This window comes from Ciconia boyciana, chromosome 13 (genome assembly GCF_034638445.1).
Source record: "Ciconia boyciana chromosome 13, ASM3463844v1, whole genome shotgun sequence".
Classification (NCBI taxonomy): domain Eukaryota; kingdom Metazoa; phylum Chordata; class Aves; order Ciconiiformes; family Ciconiidae; genus Ciconia; species Ciconia boyciana.
Genome location: NC_132946.1, coordinates 4,182,742 through 4,204,450, shown reverse-complemented (window position 1 = coordinate 4,204,450; position 21,709 = coordinate 4,182,742). Strand labels below are relative to the sequence as shown.

Genomic DNA, 21,709 nt, shown 5'->3' with positions numbered 1-21,709 from the left:
AACGTTTGGAGCTGCAGCAGAAAAGCTCCTTTTCCCACACACTGCTGGGTTTTGTTGACTGTAACAAACCTCTCCCTTGGCTGCTGGGACTGTGCTCTGGGGCCAGGAATGAAGCATTGCTCATCCTGCTCATCCGTTCATTACAGGAGTTTTGGGAATCTTTGTAAATAAGCCAAGAACAGGAGAAATAGAAATTCCTCCCGTTCCAGGCCCTGCCTGACACTGCACAGATCCTTTGTTCTTGGCTTCTTTCTCCCTCCCAAGGCCTCAGAGAAGTTCTTCCAACAACACACCACCCTGCTCAGCTTCTTCCACCAATTAGCAGTTATCCATTAACTAGCCATCAATAATTCCATCAATTAGCCCATCTCTTGAGGCTCTCCTTCCCCCGCTGCTAGCACTGCCACTTTAGCACCAACAAGAAAGGAGCACTCAAGAGCTATATATATATATACACATATGCTTGTATAGGACCTCTTTGTTCTTGCTAACTTTGTGGTGCTTCTGGTTTCAGCTAGTCCACAGAAAGCTCAGGATCAGCCCATATCCTTCTTATTGCTTGGAGTCCTGCCTTCTGGGCTGTGCTGGCAGACGGGAACCAGATCTTTCTGGCACCAATTTCCTTGCTTTTTGTTGGAGGGAGTGTGTGAGGGTGCCAGGAAGGCTTTGCAACAGCCCATGGTATCCTATGACCTGGCCAGGCATGATGGATCCAGGATGGTAAGAAATAAGCTGTATGTGTTGCAATGGAGACTATTCAATAAAATAAATGTTTTCAAAGGAGAAGGAAAGTAGCAGGAGCTAGTAGAAGAAAGGATGTTTTCAGCCCTTGAAGGGGAATCTGGAGAAAGAGAGATACTTTTTAAAGTGTAAAATGGTGTCAGTAGGAACATAGTATTGTTATTCCTTTGATGAGAGCAGCTAACTGAAAATGGGAGGACTTGCAGGTGATCCCAGGTAGGAGGAGAAAGTGGCAATGGAGTGGAGGTTCCTTTGAAGTGCTCCGGTCCTGCAAAGAAAGGACACACTCCTGCTTGCCTGTACCCAGCAGGAATCAGAAGCAGGGGACGTGGCCATGCTTGCAGCTCTGCCCTGCTTTATCAGTGCTCAGCACAGACGTCTCTGGCCCTGTCTCTTCTCTGGGCCATGCTCTCAAAGCCCTGCCTGGCTGAGCCTGGAATTGCCTTGCTGCTTTTCTCCCTTTTCCATGGTTTATCCTGCTTATTTCCCCTGACATATGTACACTGCTTTGCATTTAAAACATTGCCTAGCAAATTCTCTCAGCCCTTTCCTGGGTACATCCACGTGCTTTTGTTTTGCATTGTTTGAGGTGCAGATTGCTGCTGGTTTGTTATCTTCTATCAATGCCTCTTCTTCTAATGCTAAAGGTGAGCCACAGGGACAGGATCAAGGCACAGGAGGAAGAGAGAAGGTAAGTGGATTAGCCAGGACAGCTCTGCGTGTCTAGGAGCTCTTAAACTGTGTGATGGTCTTGCAAGGCAAATGATAGAAGACTGAAAATTGGGGATACCCAAACCTAGCCTAAGGTGGAGGGCAGAGAAGGGGAAAGGGTGTGATATTCCCTGGCATCTGCTTTTTGCTCTTGGACCCTCCAGCTTTTAGTTCCTGATACAAGCAGGGCAGCACACAGCTGGTATGAGTGGAGCTGTACCTGCTTCCATCAGCCAGGAAGGTAGGGGGGGGTGTGATTTGATGCTATGCTTTCAGTCCCCAGATACCTCTTGAAAACTTCTCCACCTTGTCTCTTTTCACAAGGCCATAGGAGAGTGTGGCCAGCTATTTCCTAGTTCCCGAAGGGAAATGCTAAACAGGGACCTGAGAAACTATATGCCCAAATCCTGTGAGTAAGCTGTAGGCGCTCCGCTGCATTAAGCTCAGGAGTACAGCTAGGCGGTGCACTTGCTTTTGCTCAGGTAACACAAAAGAAAAGGACAGTGGCTGCAAATTAATTACTGTTAATGATGCCACCTTCCTGCAGAGCACAGCAATTTCTGTAGAGGGCACAAGGCTTGGTTTTACCGAGTGCCCAGCCTGTAAAGATGCCTTCTGGCATCCCTGCACTGTCCATGAGCCCATATGTTCCCAGTGGGAGCCACGGAGCCATCAGGCAGTGCCGGATGGAAGCATGTATTGACTCATGGGTCAGAGGCTGTGCAGAAAAGTCTATCGTTCCCAGTCACTTCTTTAATTGACACAGTGAAAGAAGCCACATCTTCCTGCCTGATTCTGACCGGGTCTGTAATTGAATTCAGCTCAACATCTCCTCTCCAGCCCCCCAGGGGCCTGTCAATTAATGATGGATTTTTTCTCGCCTTGAGAATTTCTCCTTGCTCCCATTCTTTTTATTTAATAGGATCTAGTGACAAAACCGGTAGTAGTAAATCTACCACCTCCCATTTCCTACCTTTCCCAAAGGTGCCTCATGAAGAAAAGTGCTTGGGCATTAAGAGAGAGACAAGTGAACTTCAGGGATTGAAAACATGTGCAGCTTTCCTGTCTTTTGTTCATTCATCCTTTCTCTCACTCCTCTCAGGTCTTTTGTTTCTCCTTGCCAAAACTGCTTGCGCGCACTTCACTCAGGATCTAATGAGACTGTTTTAGAAACTGCAAAGCTGAATTGGATCTTTCTTTTTCTCCTCAGAGTGCAATGTCTGTTTAACCTTTCTCCCTTGGCATCTGTCTCTCCCAGCAACCTATTTGCAACTCCTATGGTTGCAAAGAAATCCCAGCGCTGACTGGGTTTAAAATGGGGGTTGCTGGGGATGTAGGCAGGAGCATGTGGTACGCTGTAGGGTACAATTTCAGGCTGGCTGCAGGGGGCAGTTATTCCATGGATCTGATTTAGCCTGGTCTCTCCAAGCCCTGCCAAGATGTAGAGGTTTTTCTTTGCTCCTTGAAAGGGAAATGTGATTTGCATGTCAAAGAGTGAGAAAGGACAGGGATCGGCAGTTCTCCAGCTTCTTTATCCTCTTCTAGTCTCTCTTCCCCTCCCCACATCCCCCTGGCTTTCCTTTTGGCATTCCTATGCCGCTAATGAGTTATTGCTGCATTAAAGCGTCCAGTCATCACGGGAGAGATTTTGGGGTTTCTTAAACTGTTGGATCCTGTTGAACATCCTTGTTAAACTTCGCCCTTACTGCTGCGTGCAGGGAGCTTCCCACGCAGACCGGAGTTCGGTCCCCAGCCCACCGGTTCTCCTCCACAGGCGGTGACGTACGAGTCTCTGCACGCAGGAGGCGGTGAGGGGAGGGTGTTTGGGAGAACGTGTCTCTGCAGCAGTGACTGTTTGGAGAATGTGCAGAGACAAGTGGATTGGGTTTGGTGGTTAACCAGGTAAGAGCATGGTATCTCCAGTTGCTGCTTTTAGAGAAAGCCCACTAGCCCTGCTCCTTGTCCTTGCCAGCCACAGCTGGTGATGGGTGGGAGGAAAGAGTGGAGGAGGAGATCCTTCCCTCACCCTCTCTTTGGTGATCCCCTTCATCCCTTCTCACAGGTGTACACAGGAGAAGTTGCCCAGGTTTTGTAGGAGATCTGGGTCCATTATAGGTGATAACTGCCTGAAGGACTAGAAGGCAGAGAGCTTTTTCCCCTCCTTTCCTTCACTCTGTTATTCTTTCCCAGTTTCCAGGAGTTTTTCTGGTTTGTTATTGGGGGTTTTTGTTTTCATTTGGTTTTTTTTCACGTGTGGCTGCCAGATCTATGCTACGCTTCTCCATGGGGATCCACATTCACTGCCAGATCTCCTGGAGCAGCAGAGCCAGGAAGATGCTCATATACAGCTGGGAAGAGTGTATGAACCTCAGGATGTTGCATCCAGCCACCTGCTTCTGAGACCATTAAGACAGTACCTTCACATGCTGCTGAGGTTGGTTACACCAAGAACTCATAGGACAATATAGCTCTGCAATGTCCCAGAGATACCAGCACCTGCCATGACTGGCGAGAGCAATAACCTGCTCTCCCTGTGCTGAGACCTCTCTTAGCTGGCAGCGACAGTCCTGGAGGCAGGGACAGTCATACCAACATGTGCTTGCGTCCTGCCTCCACCAGCTGTGAGGAGGAGGAGATCCTTGTTAGGTTGTGCTGAGACATCAGTGGGATCATTGGCTTAGGAAGATTTAAGCGTTTGTTTTCTGTTCATGGTGTCTTAGTTTCCCAGGCCTGGCAGAGAGCAGGGAAGAGTCATCTGCAAGTCTGAGTTCAGATCAGTGAGAGCAGGGCTGTTACCCTGCGTGTGTACAGGATTGTTCTCACACCCCATTTCCTTTGTGGACAGAAAGAAGAGTTATCAGGAGCCTGTACCTGCTTCCAGCTGAGGAGACAAAATGCTTCTGGAGGGGGTAGAGGCTGGTGGTGGTGTCCCAGGAGCCCAGGAAAAATCAGGGCTCTGTTGGACTCAGCATGGTAGAGACTGATACTGCAAGCTTGTGGTCAGGGTGGTTGGAAAAATCATTGCTGTCAGCAGTGGAGAACTCAGAACTGAAGTCATCACCCTGATGATTTGTAGAACTGAGCTGCTGGTGTAAGTGTGAGCTGCCCCAGGCCACAGAGGACATGTTCCCCAGCCCATGGGTCAGTAAAGGCTGTAGCTCCCCTCCTTGCACTGCCTGCTGCCTGGCTGCTCACAAGTGAGGAGCACCCCAGCTGCCCCCATAGCCCTCTCGGTTGCTTTTGGGCAGAGCTGGGGCTCTTGGCTCCATCCCACAGCAGTGTTTTAGTCCTGAGGACCCCCAGATCTGTCCTGGCTGTGTCCCAAAAACCCTGGAGACCTGAAGGTGTCCAGACAGCTAAGCTGCATGGCCTGATGGAAGGGAGGGCAAATACATCTGAGTTAAGGGGTGATCATGTTAGTGTGATGCATTAATGGGGAAATTGAGTTAAAGGACTTCATCAGGGATGTAAAGTGAGTTGGTGGCAGGCTGGAAGTCTCCTAATGGGTGCTCTCCCCTGGGTTTTCTACCCTTTTGTGAAGCCAGAACATGCTGTTTTGAGACAGTCCATTAACTTGACACTAAAAGGCTTCCTAGAGGCAGATGGGGAGGAAGAAGCCAGGAAATGGAGGGAAGCCCTAGAGAGAGCGGTGCTGAGATGCAGCTCAGAGGGTCATGCTGGACCTGAACTCCCCTGTGACTTTGGGCATGATCAAGAGCCTGGACACTCCAGCACAACCAGGTGCTGACTCAGCTCTGGACACAACAACCCCAGCCCTTCCCTAAAACTGATGTGTCCTTGGAGGCACCTTTCCACATGAGGAGTTGGGCAACAGCACAACAAGGTCCCCCCCAGCACAGGGCACCCAGCAGCTCTACTTACCTTTGTGTAATAAGGTTAAATCACTGCCTCATTAGAGCCCTCAAATTAAGTCACCACCTTGCTGGGTCAATACTATTTTCCATGATGCATTTGTGACACTAAGTCTGGGAGATGGATTGGTGCTGGGAGGCTGAAGCGCTGCAGGGGAGCTCCAGTTAGACCCAGTGCTGGGCAGGGTTTGTTATCAAGGGAAAAATAGCAAGTTTCCATGGAGAGCAGCAGCCGATGGGAAAGGCAGGAGGTGTGGTGGAGTGGGGACACAAGGACAGTGCCCGTGTCTCCTGGCACCTCATGGTGCTTGGTGCTGGACCCTGTTTTAGACTTGCAGAGCTATAACAGGGAGAGGGTCCTTGTCTCAGAGAAGCCTGTAGCAGCAATGATCTCCTCCAGGTGTACCTGCACTAGAAGCTCAGGCTAAAATGGGTTGTTTTCTCCTTCCCCCTGCCCTCTATTCCCCTTCCCTCTGAGCACCATCTGGGAGAGGAAAGGCCAAAGGAGCAGCTCCCATGGGGTGATGACAGTGGCATGCAGGTGGCCAGGGCTGCCTGATGCCATACTGATCCCTCTGAACAGGAGAGACAGCCTTCCCACCCCAGCAGCCACTGTCGCAGAGGCTCCCTGTCCATGGGAACTACCACCACGTACTGGCTGGGGTATGACCAAAGGAGCCCTCCAGCTGCCTTGAGCCCTCTGGAAAGATATTAACTGGTGTCCACCAGGTTGCTGTGGCTCAGCTGGGGACTGGATCCAAGTGAGGAGTCCCTGGGCCTGAGTTTGGGGTGAGTTGTGGGGCAGTTTGGGACCCTGGGTGCTAGATCACTGTGCTCTGAGCTGCAGCCAGGCCAGAAAAAGTTTGCGGCCAGAGTGCATCCTGGTAGTCCCAAATCCCAGCCCTGGGATGTTGGCACTTCTGCCGGCACAGGGAGGCTCGGGGTGGACATCTCTGCCCTTTCCAGTGGTGCGGTGTGGATCAGAGACCACCCACCTCATCCCAGCCACCTGCCCTGCTCCAGATGCCAGGGCTAAGGTCACTGCTGCATCTCTCACCCCTGCTTCCCTTGCCCCATGCCTTTCCCACTTCCCTCGCTGCTCTGCCCGCGGGACCACTAAGCACACGATTCCCCAGCGCTGGGTGCTTGTTCAGCTGGCCAGGAGGAGCAGGCAGGGCAGCTGGGTGGGTGGTGCAGAGCAGGGGTTACAACCCCCTTCCTGCTGCTGCAGCTGAACACCACACTCTTGGGCACTGGGGAGGGGAATGGGACCGGTTGGGTGGGTGGACTGGGTGGGTTTAACCCTTCCAGGACAAGCCTGGCTCTGTTGAACATCTCCGTGCAAAATTAGAGCCTTCTGCAGAGCAAGCATTTCCCAGCCCCCTCACTGGGAGCGGGGGGTGGGGGGTGGGGGGCAGAATTCAGAGGAGCAATGATAGCCCTAAAACCATTCCTCACCCCCCCAGACCCAAACACCTCCTGCCCCAGGGTGCCCACGTTGCTGCCAAACCAGAACTCCTGCGTGGCGGCTGTATTTTCTTTCTAAACCTGTAACAGCCCTGTTTATTTGAGAGATTTGGCATAAAAAATGGGATTCCTCCTCTTAATCCCTCTCCAGGCATGCCCAGAGGTGACCTAGCGGCTGTCACAGCCTCGTATTTGGGCAGAGGCGGAGGAGTGGGTACCAAGGCAGCAGGTTGCTGCCCACCCCAAGGCGTGAGGAGGGGTGAGTGGGTGCATCTGAATAAAATACTAAGGCAACAGGAGGAGGGCAAAGCTGATAAAAATGCCCAGAGCAGCTGTGGCAATGTGGGCAATGAGGTGACACCACAATCGGCTGTCACATTTTGAGGCTTATCATCTCTGGCTTGCTTAAGAAACCTTGTTCTTTCTGTCCCAAGAGCCCTCTTAGGAGCTGAAGCATTTCTGCAGCCCAGAGGTTTCTGATCTGCCTCCAGCAGTGATGCAGGAGAAAGTTCAGGGAGGAGGACAGGACCCGTTGTGAGAAGTGGGGGCTGCTGGCCTCTTTGGGCTGAAAAGGTCTGATTTAAAGGTGAGAGGAAGGAAGAAACTTTCAGGGCTCACACAGGGAGCGGTTCGTGAGCTGATCCCCACTCCGAGGAGCTCATCCCTGGCCTGGAGAGCAGGGAGAGGGCATACAGCTCATGTCGGTGCTGCCAGGGCAGCAGGGATGTCCCCATGGAGGCAGAGAGCTGAGCTCTTTGTTCATCCCTGCCCTGCTACGAAGCAAGAGAAAAACGTTCCTGCCGAGTGCAGCCAGAAATAACCCAGGCCTCCAGCAGCCAAAAAGCTTCCAAGGGGGAATTTTGAAGTGCTGGGAATTTGGCCTCTCAGCCTGTGCTTCGGGCTCCTCTGCTGTCGTAATGTCCCAGGCAGAGAAAAGCAGACCCTGAACACAGCCCTGCTCCTGATGTCCAGGAGCCAGCATCTCAACAGGGAACAGTTCACTCCCAGGTCACCCCAAGACCTGCTCAGCTCCTGTTTTCACCCTACTCTTTTCCAGCACCATCATTGTTATCACAGCTCCTGCCTTGAAAGGACCCTGGTGATGGACAGCACTTCCCCCGTGGGATGTGCTTCAGGGGCTGCGATGCCCCGATGTCCCCCAAGAGCCCTTCGCTTTGCTGCATGGCTGGCTCAGGATGTCCCTGAGATGAGACCACCTTGCAGTGCCAGCCCTGCTGCTGGTGAGGCCAGAGTGCGGGTATCTGTAAGGGGAATGCAATAAGGATGAATAAGTTTGATCAGTGCCATTGCCCACGGGATGGAGGAGTTGGGGGCAGTTAAAAACAGGCCTTTCCCATCTCTGGGAAGGACAGCTAAATCCTGCACTATCCAGATGGGATTTGAGTCACACCGTGAAGAAAACAGTCTCCCCGTGGCACGTGTCAGAGGCTGCAGGGAAGAGAAATGTTGCTTCATTGCTCTGGCCCCACTGTTTGTTCACCCACAGGGATCTTCTGGCTGGCTTCTGGCTTTTCCACGTGTCCGCATCTTCTCACCACCGCAGAACAAGGGCATCGCATGGCAGATGCTCCACAGAGGAGGAGACACCTCGTCATGCAGCAACAGCTCTGCTCCAGCTCCTGGGGTGGCTCAAGGCTGCTCCATTCCTTCGCTTGGAGATGTAACCCAGTGCATTGCTTGGCTTCCAGCATCCTTTGGAAAGGATGGAACCCTTGGAAACCTCCCGTGCCCTGATCTGTCCCTGCACACCCCAGACTGCCCCTCTGGTGGAGAACACAGAGATGGAATGAACCAAGTGATCTGGGCACATGCAGCAGGTCACTGAAGACATGCTGACTTTGCAAAACAGATCCCGTGATGAATACAGGATAGTCTATTTATTTTAAGTTTTATAGGGGCATTTTCCCTTGCCAGGAGCTGGAGAATAAAGGACCCGGGTACCATCTGCCCAGGGGACTGGTGAATCATCCTATTTTCCAGTTAACAGCACTTGTTTGCTTTGGGAGATCTCCAAGTTAAGGGGGAAGAAAAAGAAAACCCAACCCATGGATCTTTTCCCACACAATAAGAAAAATGCCTTTCTTTTTTCTTTCTTTTTTTCTTTTTTTCTTTTTTTTTTTTTTTCAAAAGCCAGTGTCAACTCTGCTTTTACTTAGCAGTGGGCTGGATAAAAATAGACAGTGAAGTCATGACGCCTTCAGAAGAAGAACCAGGTATGGCCTGGGGAGAGGGTGAGTGAAGTCAGGCCTGGGGGAGAGGGACAAAAAGCCAGCATGAGGGGGGCAGGCAGGTTTTTTGTCCCAGACCATGCTGGGACAAGGAGAGCTGCTTACCCCAGTGCCTTGTGATTTCCCCGGCACGTTGCTGGGAGAGGCAGGAGGCTCTTTGCTAGTTGCACCAGAGTTCAAGCTGTCGTTCACGTGATGCGGATGGGGCTGTGGCCCAGCAAACACCAGGAGATCGGCTCTTTGCAAAGCCGAGACATTCAGAGTTTGAGGCACACTGGAAAGTGAGGGTAGCGGCAGGGAAGGGAAGCCAAGGGGTTGTGCTCCTGCTTTCTCCAGGACCATATTGCTGCAGCCTCCTCTCTTAGTTTTCTGCTCAGATCTGGCTTTTTCTCCTGTTTTATCACCGTGCCAGGCCATGAGCACGCTGGGCTGCTTGGAAGGAGTGTGCATGTGTGGGACTTTTTGATGTCTCCAGCTCAGAGCGGGGACCCTGGAAGCCACTTGGCCACCTGGAGCACCAGGAGGTGCAGCTGATGCCCACATCTCAGTTCTGCTGGCAGTGGCAAAGCCTTCATGGGGCTTCTTGTGCAGGGTTGGGGCATGTCCTGAGCTCAGCCAGGCTCTGAGCTGGGGTGGCTGCAGGTGAAGATCCTCTGGGGCAGAGTCTCTGCAGTATTTCTGCATCACAGGAGAAATCAGGGATGTGAGGGCAACTTTACAGCCCCCCAGGGAATGTGAAAGCACAGCATGCACCAGGGACGTGGTGAATCCCCCCTGCAGGGCTGGCTTGTGTCAGGTGTGTCATGGTTGAGTGCTGAAGAAGACCCCAAATTGCTGGTCCTCCCCAGCCCTCATTGCAGTGGGACTCTGTAGTGTCCCCTCTGTCACCACACAGCTCTAGCTCTGCTCCTGCCAAAGCCACTGCTGCTGCATCGGCTTTGTACCCCTGCAACCATGCACCAACTTAGGTCATGACTGAAATGAGTTTGGCAGGCCTCAGCATGGCCTTCCATGGGTATTTCTTTGGGTATGCTTGGAAACACCATAGTAGCTGCAAGGAGATGCCAATTTTACATAGCAAAAGGATACTGCACAGCAGGGATGATGTGCCCTGCCAGCACGGGGGGAGCCGGAGCTCAGACTTTTAATTTTCAGGAGACACGGTGAGGTTTTTTTTGCCCTTCTACTTAAACAAATAAAAACTTCCAAGGAAAAAATAATCTCTGTGGAAACTTTAGCCTCGCCCACAAGGAAGGAACCTTCTATCAACAAGAAAATTCACATGGGGGGGAAAAAAACCACATCCTTTTCTGCTCAGCTGAGGGTTGCGGGGCAGCAAATGCCTCCACCCGCTCCTGGATGCTGAGCCACGGTTTCTCTGCAGCAGGAGGCTGGAGAGGCGCAAGGGGAATATCTGCATTTCTCCCTGATCAGTCACTGGAACTAGCATTATCGCTGGAACAATGGGCTCAGCCCAGGCCTGCCTTGCCAGAGCAGCTCCGCTGCAGCACTCCCGGATTTATTTTTGTCTGGGCTTGGAGCGGGATGCGGAGATCAGGTGACGGTGCCCGAGGAGTGCTTGGCATCGCCTGTCCTGCTGCCGTGTGTGCACATGTCCATGGGAGTAATGAGCAGGCAGGGATGATGGAGCAGGGCTCGGCATGCGGGGTGGCTGCGCTCTCGTTACCGGATCCTTTTTTCTTGGCGGAGCCCACTCTGGTGACCAGCTCGTGGGAGAAGGGATGCTGTCTCACAGTGCAGGGACCACTGATGCTCCCACTTGACCTGGCGTATAGCTTTGCAGTGCAGTCTTGGGAATCAAAACTAGTGACTGTGCTTTAGCACTGGGATTAGGACCTAGAAACCAGTTTCTGATGGAAATGAGTCATGGGCATTAAGGGAGGTGACCAAGGTGACATGCAAAGTACTGTGGCAGAGCCAGGGAAGCCTAGCTTCCCAAGGACCACTGCAATGTCTCCATCTCTGAGCTTGACTCCTTTCCTTACAGTTTCCATACTGGGTTGTGTCTGAGCAGTGACTGAGCATTCCCAGTGCTCCCATGCTGTTCCAGAAGAGCAGTCAGCCTGGCAGATGTGGCTGAGATAACCTCTGAGTTGGCTAGTTTGGCAAGGTAGCCAAATCTCAGCAGTCTTGGACAGAATGATAAATACTGAAGGTTCCTGGGGCACTTAAAGGAAACTTGAGCTTCTTGGTGACTCCAGCAAGCACTGGGGCACAGGGGCTTGGGGCAGAAGCTGGGTTCATGGTCCTGCCCAGTCTGAGGGATGCTGGGATGGGGTATTTCCCCCTGCTCCCTCTCGGTGCCACAGGGACGTGGTGCATTCCCAGTGCACAGTGGTCAGCTGTGCCACACAGACCAGGCTGGCAACCAGTGTTCAGAGCTGAACCTCCCAACCTTTGCTATAAATCAACGCAAAATCTAGATCACACCAGCCCTGGACTGTGACATGTCCAAAGCCTGGATCAGAGCCATCTAGGAGGATGAACCAGTCCCAGACTTGACACGGTCTTGAGCAGGGATTTTTGGAGCCTACTTCCCCCTGACACCCAAATATCCTCTTCCAGAGGACCCGGTGAAGCTGGCTACAGCAAGGAGCCAACCTCAGGCTGTGGCACCCGCGATGCTCTAACTGAAAACGTCCCCCAGCAATACGGCTTGGGCTCAGCTCTCCAGAAGTGATGTGAAGGTACCTGTGGGGGTTCAGGGACACCCCGCTGGCTGCCAGCATCTTTGATGGCACAGGGGCACTTTGTGCACAAGAAACCATCCTGGCTCCATCCCCCGCCTCAGCAGAGCCCCTTCTTGGAGGCGAGTGTGGCCACTGCCAGCAGGTTCCCCCCCTGCTTTCTCCATCAGCTAGAAACAATCTGCATCACTGGAGGTTTTTATTTCCCAGAGGGCTGTGAAGAGAGAGGAGCCTGGAGTTAATCAAAGTCTGGGGAGTGCACAGGAGCGGCCATGGCTGGAGGAAGCTCACAGGCTTCTGTGCTGGAGAAAGGGCAGAGCTATGCTGGGGTCTGGGGAGACAGGGCGTGCAGAGGGCTGGGGGTTTGTTCAGTGAGCGGCACCGCAGGAACATGAAGAACAAGTCCTTAATTTTTCAGGTGTGGGATGAGGAGAGGGACCAGGGTGCTGTGCCACAGCTGGGGGTCCAGGCAGTGCTAGAGGCACGTGTAGCATCACTTGATGCGCACGAGTGGCCCAGAGCCCTGTTGTGTGACTCTGTGGACAGGTCCAGCCTGACCTCAAAGGGAGGCAAGTGCTCTGTGGCAGAGGCTGGGGCTCACCCTGATCCTGGGGGTATTCAAGCTGCAGTCTGCAAGCGGCATACTATGAACATCACCCTCCGTGGGTCAAGCCATCCTGCAAAGAATCCCCTTTTCTATAAATCCCAGCATATGATGCGAGAGTGGAAGGAGCCTACCCTGCCCCAGCAGGTCACTTCAGGCTTGGCCGAGCTTCTTTCCTCTTGAGGGGATGCTTGCCAGCCTCTCGGAAATGGCACCGGTGTGCTCTGCAGCCCGGGCACAGCACTGTCAGTCGAGGACCTGTTCTCTGCACCTTGGAGCAGCAAATCCCTCTTGCAGCAGGAGGATGAGGATGGAGTGGGAGCAGCTCCTTCTGCCAGCCCGGTGCCATCCTCACCAAGCAGGTGGCAGTGGTACCGGCTCCCACATCGGGAACTCATGACTGAGTTTTCATGTGCAGCAGGGACATGGTGACAATCCCGGCCTCGCCTGCTGCTCCCTGTGGTTTCTGTGGCTTGTTGTCATGTGTACAACAGATGATTTATGTTGACACTGGGCCTCCAGGGGATGCTTTATGGCTTGTGGCATATGGAAATCTATGGACCCCTCTGGCAACAGTTGCATTGGGTCTAACACAGCTTCAAGGGACTGACCCTGCCGGTGCCTCCCAGCTGCGTTTCCCTGGATCACCGTGTTTGGATATCTCTGATGTTGAGATCAAAGCGTCTGTGTTCATCCACAGGGCTGGAAACACCCAGTGGAAGGGATGCAGGCACAAAGTACCATCCTCTTCTGCACTCTCAGCATAACCCTTACATTGCTGGGTGGAGAAAGGACACAAACACACAGAAAAGTAAAATTGTGGATATCACCCGTCAGTCTTCCCATGGGGAAGATTACCGGACTGCTCTGCTGGATGAAATTCTGCAGACATTTAACGCACAGGAGCTGACTCTGTTGCATGTGAGGTGTGTCCAGGTAAGATTTGTCCAATGCACACCCCAGTTGCTGGACTGCCGCAGTCAAGGCGATGCGTCTTTTGGGGTTTATTGGGAAAGTGTCAAGGACCTTGCAGCCTAACACTGTAAGGCAGCCAAGACTGACAGGCCAGGGCTTCTCCTCTCACTCTGCTGGTGTGCCACTAATTGCAGCTCTCCCTAATTAAAAGTCAGTGATGTGGCTTTGCCGGCTGCAAGCCAGGTCCCCCAGGCAAGCCCCGGGCAGAGGCTGGGCAGTGGGGAAGGACGGGGTCATCTCTGGAGCCCGGCACACTCCCTGCCAAGCCACGGTCGGGCACTGCAGAGGAGCCAAGCATCCAGGAGAGTCTTCAAAAGGAGGAACAAAATCAGGGCCAACCTTGCCGGAGACGTGGGGCAGCCGGGGGGCTGCCCCAGCCCCCGTGCCATTGCACTGAGCTGGAGTGAAATGCTCTGTGCCAGCTGCAAAGTCACTTTCCAGGTGGCAATGGTGAGTCTCCGCTAACCACACGGCTCTGGGAGCTGGGGCTCTGCAGCGGAGGTAGAAAATCCCATGACAGACTCATGTGAGCTGGCAACACTCTGCCTCTCCCAGGGGAAAAGAAGGGCCAGCTCGCTGCCAGGCACTTAAAATAAGACAACGTAAAAGCTGGGTGATCTTTAGAAGTGCAGTTTCCTGTTGGCTTGTTGACTGCTGATCTAACAGCTCTTTCTCCTTCCTTATTTCCATGTGAGGATACCTCAGTTTTGGTTCAGGTATGTCTTCCCATGGGATAATAATCTCTCCAAGCAAACTCATCCTGAGCAAAGCCAGGAGGAGCAGCCAGATGCCAGCACAAATGTATAATGTAAGTGACTCTGGTGTGGTTTCATTAAGAAGTGCTTGAGCTCCAGCTGCACGAGTTGCATCAATACAAACTCACAGACAACAGTGAATTTTCACCCCAGGTGCATCTTCAACCCAAGCACGTGTCCTGCTGTCTCAGGCTGGGGCAAATAATGTGACTTAGACCTTTCATACCCATACGTGTCCTGGTTTGAAATCCATGGGCCAAGGGGTTGTTAATTATATGTCAGGAATTATGTCAGTTAAGAGCTTGATAGATGATGCTTTTGTCACCTGCAGAAGCCGGAGATGGGAATAGAGACATCAGCTTATATCGCCTTAGAGGTTGCTAGAGTGAGGTCTTGGGAGAGGGATGATGGTTTAGGAGAGGGTAACCTGCCTGGCAGTTTCTTCAATGGGACTCTCCCTTCAATGGGAAGGGTCTAGAAGAGGCAGGACAGGCTGGTCTCTCTGCTGGGCACAGACATCTTCCAGGCATTGGAGAGCAGGCTTTGGAGAGTGGCTCGAAGCCTTCAGTGTGCTGCATCTCCCTGGGGAAATGGGGACGATTATGCACAGATCCTCTTCCTGGCCCGCAGCCGGGGAGGGCTTGTAGATGGAAAGCTCGTGGCTCGGGCTGTCTGCTCTCAGCGGGCTAATAATACATCTGGGAGAAGGTCAGGTGCGCAGCAGCAAAGGCAGCTCCTGTTACAGGCTGTCACACATCACCCTCGGCTGCCAGAGCCTCTAGAAAAGTTTTGGGATGTCTTGGAGGGGAGCTGGTACTGCAACCCCTCCTCCATCAGCAGGTTTCCAGGGGAGGCGATGGCAGCCGGCCGTGAGCGGTTATCCCCACCGTGGCGTGGAGCAATGCAATAAACCCCAGCGCCAGTCCCTGCTCTCCCGTCCCTGCACTGCATCCTCCGTGTCACTGCATCGTGCCCTGCTTCCCCATCCCAGCAGGACCTGGCTGCCACCGGGCAGGCCACCGTGCCGTCCCACCGCAGCAAATGTCCCAGCAGAGAGGGTTTTTCTTGCTGAAAAGCTGCTTAGCAGCTTATGGAAACAATAAAAGTAGTATTATCTTCAATGGCGAGGCAGATGGTTTGGATGATTGGTTTGACTTTTAAGCTGGATTTGAGCTACAGATATTCTGATTTTTAACAATTTTTGGCTGGTCAGACTCTGGCGGCGTAATCCCCAGATTCCCACTCCCCATAAATCCAGTCCTCTCTGCGCTGGGGGCCGCGGGACGGAGACCTGCCCTGGGGGGGGAGCATGCAAAGACTGCATGGGAGGGGACACCCAGCGCCTGGGCTGGCAACCACCGGACCCCGCTGCCATCGCCATGGCCACCACTTGCCCTCTGTGTGCTGGGTGTCACTGCTGCCGCTGCAGCCTTGCCACCTCGACCTTATGGGGACGATGCCCCTCTCTGCTCCCATCCAGCGTGGGTGGCAACGCTCTGCAAATCCATTGCTGGCAGGAACCCAGGCCCGAGCTTCTCCCCCGCCATTGTCTTTTTCAAAAGGATTTATTTAGTCTTTCTCCTAATTATCAGGAGCTGCGGACTTCCCCCTACCATCTGAGCACTGTTACCAGCCTGCAGCGCTCCTCCTGTCGACACCGAGTGCCTGTTCTTGCCGTCGCCCCCACACCCGTCGTCATTATGGTGCTGCCGTATGGAGTGCTCAGCGGACAACGACTTCATCGCCGAGGCACGGCCAAGGACCTTCTCCATCCCTCCTGCAGCGGGGACCCTCGGCCATCCAGGATCCCGACCTGGGGGCACGGGGATCCGCCTTGCTCCAGGGCTTGCAAGCAGCCTCCGAGGCTTTTTGGGGTTGCCCCCGTGCCCGTGTGTTTGGCCTGATGCAAGGCAAAGAAGGGGTTTGGGGATGAAATCCAGGTTCAGCCCCACTGGGGTTGGGGAAGGCTCCTCCGGAGGGCAGCTCCAGCCAAATAAAAGCCAACCTGGGGGGTTCATGGTTAACCCTGGTGCTGAGGGACATGCAGCACCCACCCAGACACGGAGCACGGTCTCAAGTTATTAATTACCTGGCCCAGCTCCCCCAGCTGCCCCGCCTGAGAAAAGCCATCACACCCAGCACATCCTTCGTATTAGAATCGGTTTTATTTAGCAAATCTCCAGAGCATTAAAATAAAATTCCCATAAAACAAGGGTCATCTCTGTGTTTACATTGAATTTGTAAACTGGGCACAAGAGGAAGACTTCTACAGAGGTCAAAGGTCACCCAAAACATCCCTTTAAGAGAAATAAACATCAGTTTTCTGATCCGATCACGAGCTTCGGTGCTGGTCGGCGGTCACCAGCAAAGCAGAAGGTACCGGAGAGAGCGAGGGAACGATGGGGGTGAAGGATGCGGGGGGCTCTATGCAGTTTGGTTCAGTCCTGCAACCAGGCAGAATCGCTTCCCTGCTGCACCCAGGTCATGAAACACCAGGGGAAAAAAAACTGATTTAAAAAACAGGGGTGGTTTGGGGTCTGTTTGCGAGCGGCAGCGCAGAGGCTGCGGGAAGGTGAACCTGGAAAGGGCAAGCTGTGGCTGAGCACCAGCGATGCCCGGTGGGTACCAGAGAGGAGAAAGCAGCTGCTGGCAGCGGGATGCAAAGCTATTTCTCCCCGGCCACACGCCGGGCAGCCGGGACGGCGAGCGGGGCCGTACCCCTGCGGCTGCGATGGCTGTGAGCTCGGTGCCCGATCCCCAGCAGCCTTTCCCCTGCCGGTTCCCGCGGGGCCTGGCAAAGCACTGCCGGAGCTGCCAGGCTTATCTTTAGCTCTGTTCCCTCCCTCGCCCCCGCGCCCACCTCCTCGCCGCGCACCGCATCCCCGGCCCCCACCAAAACATGCCGTTATATAAGCGCTCGCAGCAACCATCTGGGGCTGAGTCAGCCACGAACCCAAACGGACAGCAAGCCCACGAGGCGGGGATGCCAGCCCCCGGATAGCAGGCTTTTGGGGTCACCTCCCCTCTAACACCGTCCCCGAGTGCCTGGCACCCCCACCCCAGACCCCGCATGGGTGCTGCAGCCCGGCGAGCAGGGACCCTGGAAGGGGACAGCCTGGGGGACAGGCGTCTTGCTTGGGGTCATCAGGCAACGCAGGCAAAGAGGGGAAGGCTTAATTACACACTAATGAGGTATTGCCAAAATAAATGTGCCAACATTTTGTGTAGGGGAAGAGGAGGGGAAGCATCAGCTGGCTGGGGAAGGGGTGTTGGTCTGCCAGCTCAGACACATATCCTCTTCCCTCTCCATCCACAACCCCAATATCCCACCAGAAACCCTTCAGCGCATCTTCCCTTAGCACCACTGTGCCCAGTTTGACTCCAAATTTGTTCATTTGGGTTTTTTTTTCCCCAAAACCTGGGGTCAGGACAGGGGTCTCCTTTGCCTCCTTAAAAATCACCTTTTTTCTCCAGGAGCAGCGTCGTGGCGAGCGTTTGCGACCTGAACTTTGCAGCGTTGTGCTGATTCATGACGGCTTGTCACCAAAACTGCCTAAAAGTGACAGAAAAAGGGACGCTGACTCATGTGTTTGCCTTCCCCAAGCGGGGAGAAATGTGAAAGGTGAACAAAGTACTTAACGGGTGATAATTACATTCAATGCTGAAAAATTCAATGCATATTAATAAGCTGGTGTGTTCTTACTAATAGAGGCCTTTTACAATTTAAAAAAAAAAAAAGAGTATTTAAGGTTTTTAACCTTGACAGTGACCTTTTAACAACAAGTGTAAGGAAACCCCTAATTTTGTCCCACTCACACTTATAAATCTGTGTTAAGGAGAAACTCCAGCCACTGCCTTCCCTGTCTCCGCACAGGATGCTGAGGGACGGTTCCCCGGCAGTATCCCGTTATACAGAGGGATGAAACCCAGCATGGGATGGGTGGGATGTGGCACAAGGAGCTGGCGAGCCAGCCCCTCGGTGGGAGAGCCCTTGGGGGAGAAAGGAGTCGGAGAGGGTCCACCTTAATGCAGGATGAAAAAGCAAATTGTTGGCAGGAGAGCAGAGATGCTGCTCCGTTACTATGGTTACCCCCAGAGACAACCGAGCATCCCTGGGTATCGCCCTGCGGTACCCGAGCTGCTCCCAGCCGCCCGGGATGGCACTGGGGCCATTCAGGTGGGCAAGGGAATAAATTTGGAGGGGTTTGTAGGGTCTGAGCTTCTCGAAGCAGCCAGGAGGGAGGATGCATCCAGGCTGGGTGGAGGGGCAGCATCTCCAGCGGGGCCGGGGCGAAGTTCCTGCCTCCACCCCTCTGAAATGTGGTGCATCGCCTTAGCATGGCTGGGGAGGGTTGCTTAGGAGTCAGACCAATGCGGTGCCTTCCCTGCGTGGCACCGGGTTTTTGGCCAGCGAGACACAGCAAGCTCTGCGCCGGCGCACGCAGCCGGGATGGGCAGCACGGCGTGCAAACCCATGCCAGCTCCGTCCTGGTGGGAATCCAGAGCTAACAGAGGCTCACAGCCCCTCGGCCCACTCTGTGCCCAGTCGGGAGGGTCGGTGCACCCCGATTTTGGTGGTGGTGTGTTTGAGCCAAGCCCATCCAAGCCAAGGAAAAGACACCCTGCTTTTGGGGAGGCCAGAAACCTCTGCAGGGCTCAGAGAGATGCCCCGGTCCCCTGACACCAAAGGGAAAGAGGCAGAAGGGCAGTCAGCAAGGGCTGGTGTAATGCTGAGTTTAGAGAGGGTTTTAGCATTTAAAGACATCTTGAGTATTGAAAGTGGAAGTTGCCAGCTAAGAAACAGCCCCAACCTCAGCCCATCGCCAGCATCCCTGCCGAAAACACCCTGGCCGTGCCTGCGAGGTGTAAGCAAGGTCCTTCCCCACAGAGGCAGCCGCTGCCTTCCCCGTCCCCGCTGTGCTCAGCTGCCACTGCCACCCTTTAATTTGTCTCTAACCCCCAAAGACGGGGATGGTAGGAGTGGAAGTAAAGCAAGGACCTGATAGCACATTTCCCGTGGTGCCAGCGTCAGCTCGGCTCCCCGGGGATTTCTGCTACAGGCAGCCACTGAGGGAGGAATTCTGGAGGCAGTGGAAACCGTCCCTGGGGAGCTGCCGGCTCCTGAATCATTAAATGCTTCCACAAATGAAGCGATGGGTTTTGTAGTGCAAACTGCTGCGCGAGGAGTCACTGCCGCACGGCGAAGCAAACCCTGAGAGCGGAGGCACGAGAGCTTTGGGAAGCTGCTGCACAGGCTGGTGCTTGTCCCAGGAGAGATGCTGGCAGGGCCCTGCAAGAGCATCCCCCGCGCCCTCCCTGGCATTTTCCTTTCTGAGATCCATCCCGTGTTCCGGAGGAGAGCAGGGAGGTTTTCCCATCTCACGTCCTGCCTGCCTGTAACAGGCCATTCCCTTCCCCAATAACCCCCGCTCCTCTCCTCAGCAAGAGAAAAGCTTCCAGAAAAGCATCTGGTCCAGATTTAAAGGCATTAAGAGACAGAGATTGGTAGCTTGTTCTAATAGCTAATCATTATTAAAAGATCGCTCCTTATTTCCAAGACAGATTTGTCTGGCTTCAGCTTCCAGGAAGAGGTGGTTATTGTGCCTTTCCCTGGTAGATTAAGGTACCTCTTTGTAGGAGCGTGTCCTCCCCATGACAAATGCTGTAATCAAGTCACCTCTCAGTCTCCCCCTTTGATAAATTAAACGGGCTGGGCTCTTAAATCATGCTTAGCCCTGGCCCTATCTTTGGTGATTAGAGTGAGTGGCTGGTAGTGATTTCTTTTTAATGAGTAAAAAACTCTCATCGGATGGAGCCGATGGGACCCAACTGGCCATCATCGGTGGGTGGAAGCTATCGGTCGCTGGTCGCCCAACCCAGATTCAGACCCGTGACCAGCCTGAGAAATGATGATGAATAATTTCTCCAGGTTATCCTGGTACACGAGCCCCATTCCCTGCAGCAGCCAGGTGCAAAAGCCAGGAGGAAAATCCAGGATGGCGAATCCAGGGTCTCCATGTCCACCAGGCCATTAACCTCTCCGTAAATAGCATCCCACACACTTGCTCTGCTTTTCTTTGGCCGTGACGTACCGTTAAAGACATTTAAACTGTCGCTTGGCTGCGGCGCGGTGTCCCCTGAGGTCTCTGGAGGAGGTGATGCCTGTAGGAAATAGATCCTCATGGAGCCCAAGGGCGACCGAGGTCACTCTGGGAAGATTTGTTGGGTCAGTCTCAGATGACTGGGCTCTTTCTCCTTGGGCTCCAGACATGTTTTCCCATCTCTGGGCTCCCTGCATGGCTGAGCCGCTGCGATCCGGTCCCCTGGCGAAGGCCCATCAGGGCAGTGCAGCAGAGCAAATGGTACCCACATGCGGGTCTGCGCGGGGAGGGTGGGATCCTGCAGCCCCCCCGTCCTGCCGAGCATCCCTGCAGCCCCTTCCCCAGCGGAGAGGAAAAATTATCCTCTCTTGCAGGACAATAAGGAAAATTCAGATTTGAGGTTTCTGCTCCTACCTAGAGGCAGCAGGACGGACACTTGCTAAAAAGCTCCTAAAAATCATCTGTATTTGTCCCACTGGCCCCCAGTCTTGCTTAAAGTTTGCTGCACATATATATTATATGTGTGACAACTGACAGCCTCGAAACCACGTTTGAAGTTTGCTACAGGCAGACGCTTCCCTATGATCTTTAAAATATACAGCATGACGCGAGATATTTTAAATAGATCAAAATACATTTATTACATATTTATATTATTTTCTCTAGTCTATTTATATCTTTTGGAGACTTTTATATATAATATATATAATATATTTAAAATAACATAAAATTGGCCAGTTTTGTCATCTGAAATACATTTTACAAATATATATACACATTGTCACATATATCTCAAATATATGTGCAATGAGACAGAGAAACACCGGAGGTGGAAAAGGTACAGATACTTTCATTGCATCCATCAGCTTCTCTAGCGCTGCATGTCACCATCGCCCCAGCGAACGGCCGCGGCATTTCACCCCTGGGAAACCAGTGCTCCCAGTTGCCAACCTGCCCGTGTGAACTGGTGCCGGGCCTCAGTCCCCAAACTGCCGGGGGCCAAGCCTGGGGGAGCACTGGGGTGTGTTGGGGGGGCGTGGAGGAAAGATGGTGCCCCCGGGAGCGGGCAGCAGGGCAGATGTGCACAGCTGGCGGGGACCGGGGCTCAGCGAGGTGACGGGTGGCATCGGGTCGGGCACCATCCCACGGCCCCTCCCTGCCCATAATGCGGCCGGGTCCTGCCCTGCACCAACCCCCCTGTGCAGCATCCCTGAATTGGGGGGGTGGGAGAGCAGGATCCGGCCGGAGCGCCGGACCCGGCTGCCACACACTCGTTTCGGCATGCAAGAAATGGGGGGGGGGAACACAGGGGACTCTTTTGGTTGTCAGCACGAGAGGAAAAGAAAGAGCAGGAGGGTTTAAAAATAAACATATTTGTTCTGCCTTATTAAAGATAGAAAAGGTGGCTCTGAATTCATCTCCTACAAAAGGTTTGAAGGTCAAGCAGGCACCGAATTGCGAAAGGTTAAGCACTACGTGATTGTCCCAGCCCTAAAAGACTAAGTGCACTAAATTCGGTTATGAGA

The 21,709-nt window shown here is 53.4% G+C and overlaps 1 long non-coding RNA gene across 3 annotated transcripts; it reads left to right on the top strand.

Moving 5' to 3' along the window:
• Nucleotides 1–1,610: 1,610 nt before the first annotated feature.
• On the top strand, nucleotides 1,611–16,289 carry LOC140659057 (uncharacterized). 3 transcript variants are annotated; one of them, XR_012044974.1, is made up of 5 exons: nucleotides 1,611–3,886; nucleotides 5,908–6,113; nucleotides 6,943–7,050; nucleotides 7,226–9,025; nucleotides 15,675–16,289. It is a non-coding gene; the product is annotated as an uncharacterized lncRNA (long non-coding RNA). The 3 variants fall into 3 exon arrangements; XR_012044975.1 differs by having other exon boundaries at nucleotides 6,943–7,377; nucleotides 8,299–9,025; XR_012044973.1 differs by having other exon boundaries at nucleotides 6,943–9,025.
• Nucleotides 16,290–21,709: the final 5,420 nt, after the last annotated feature.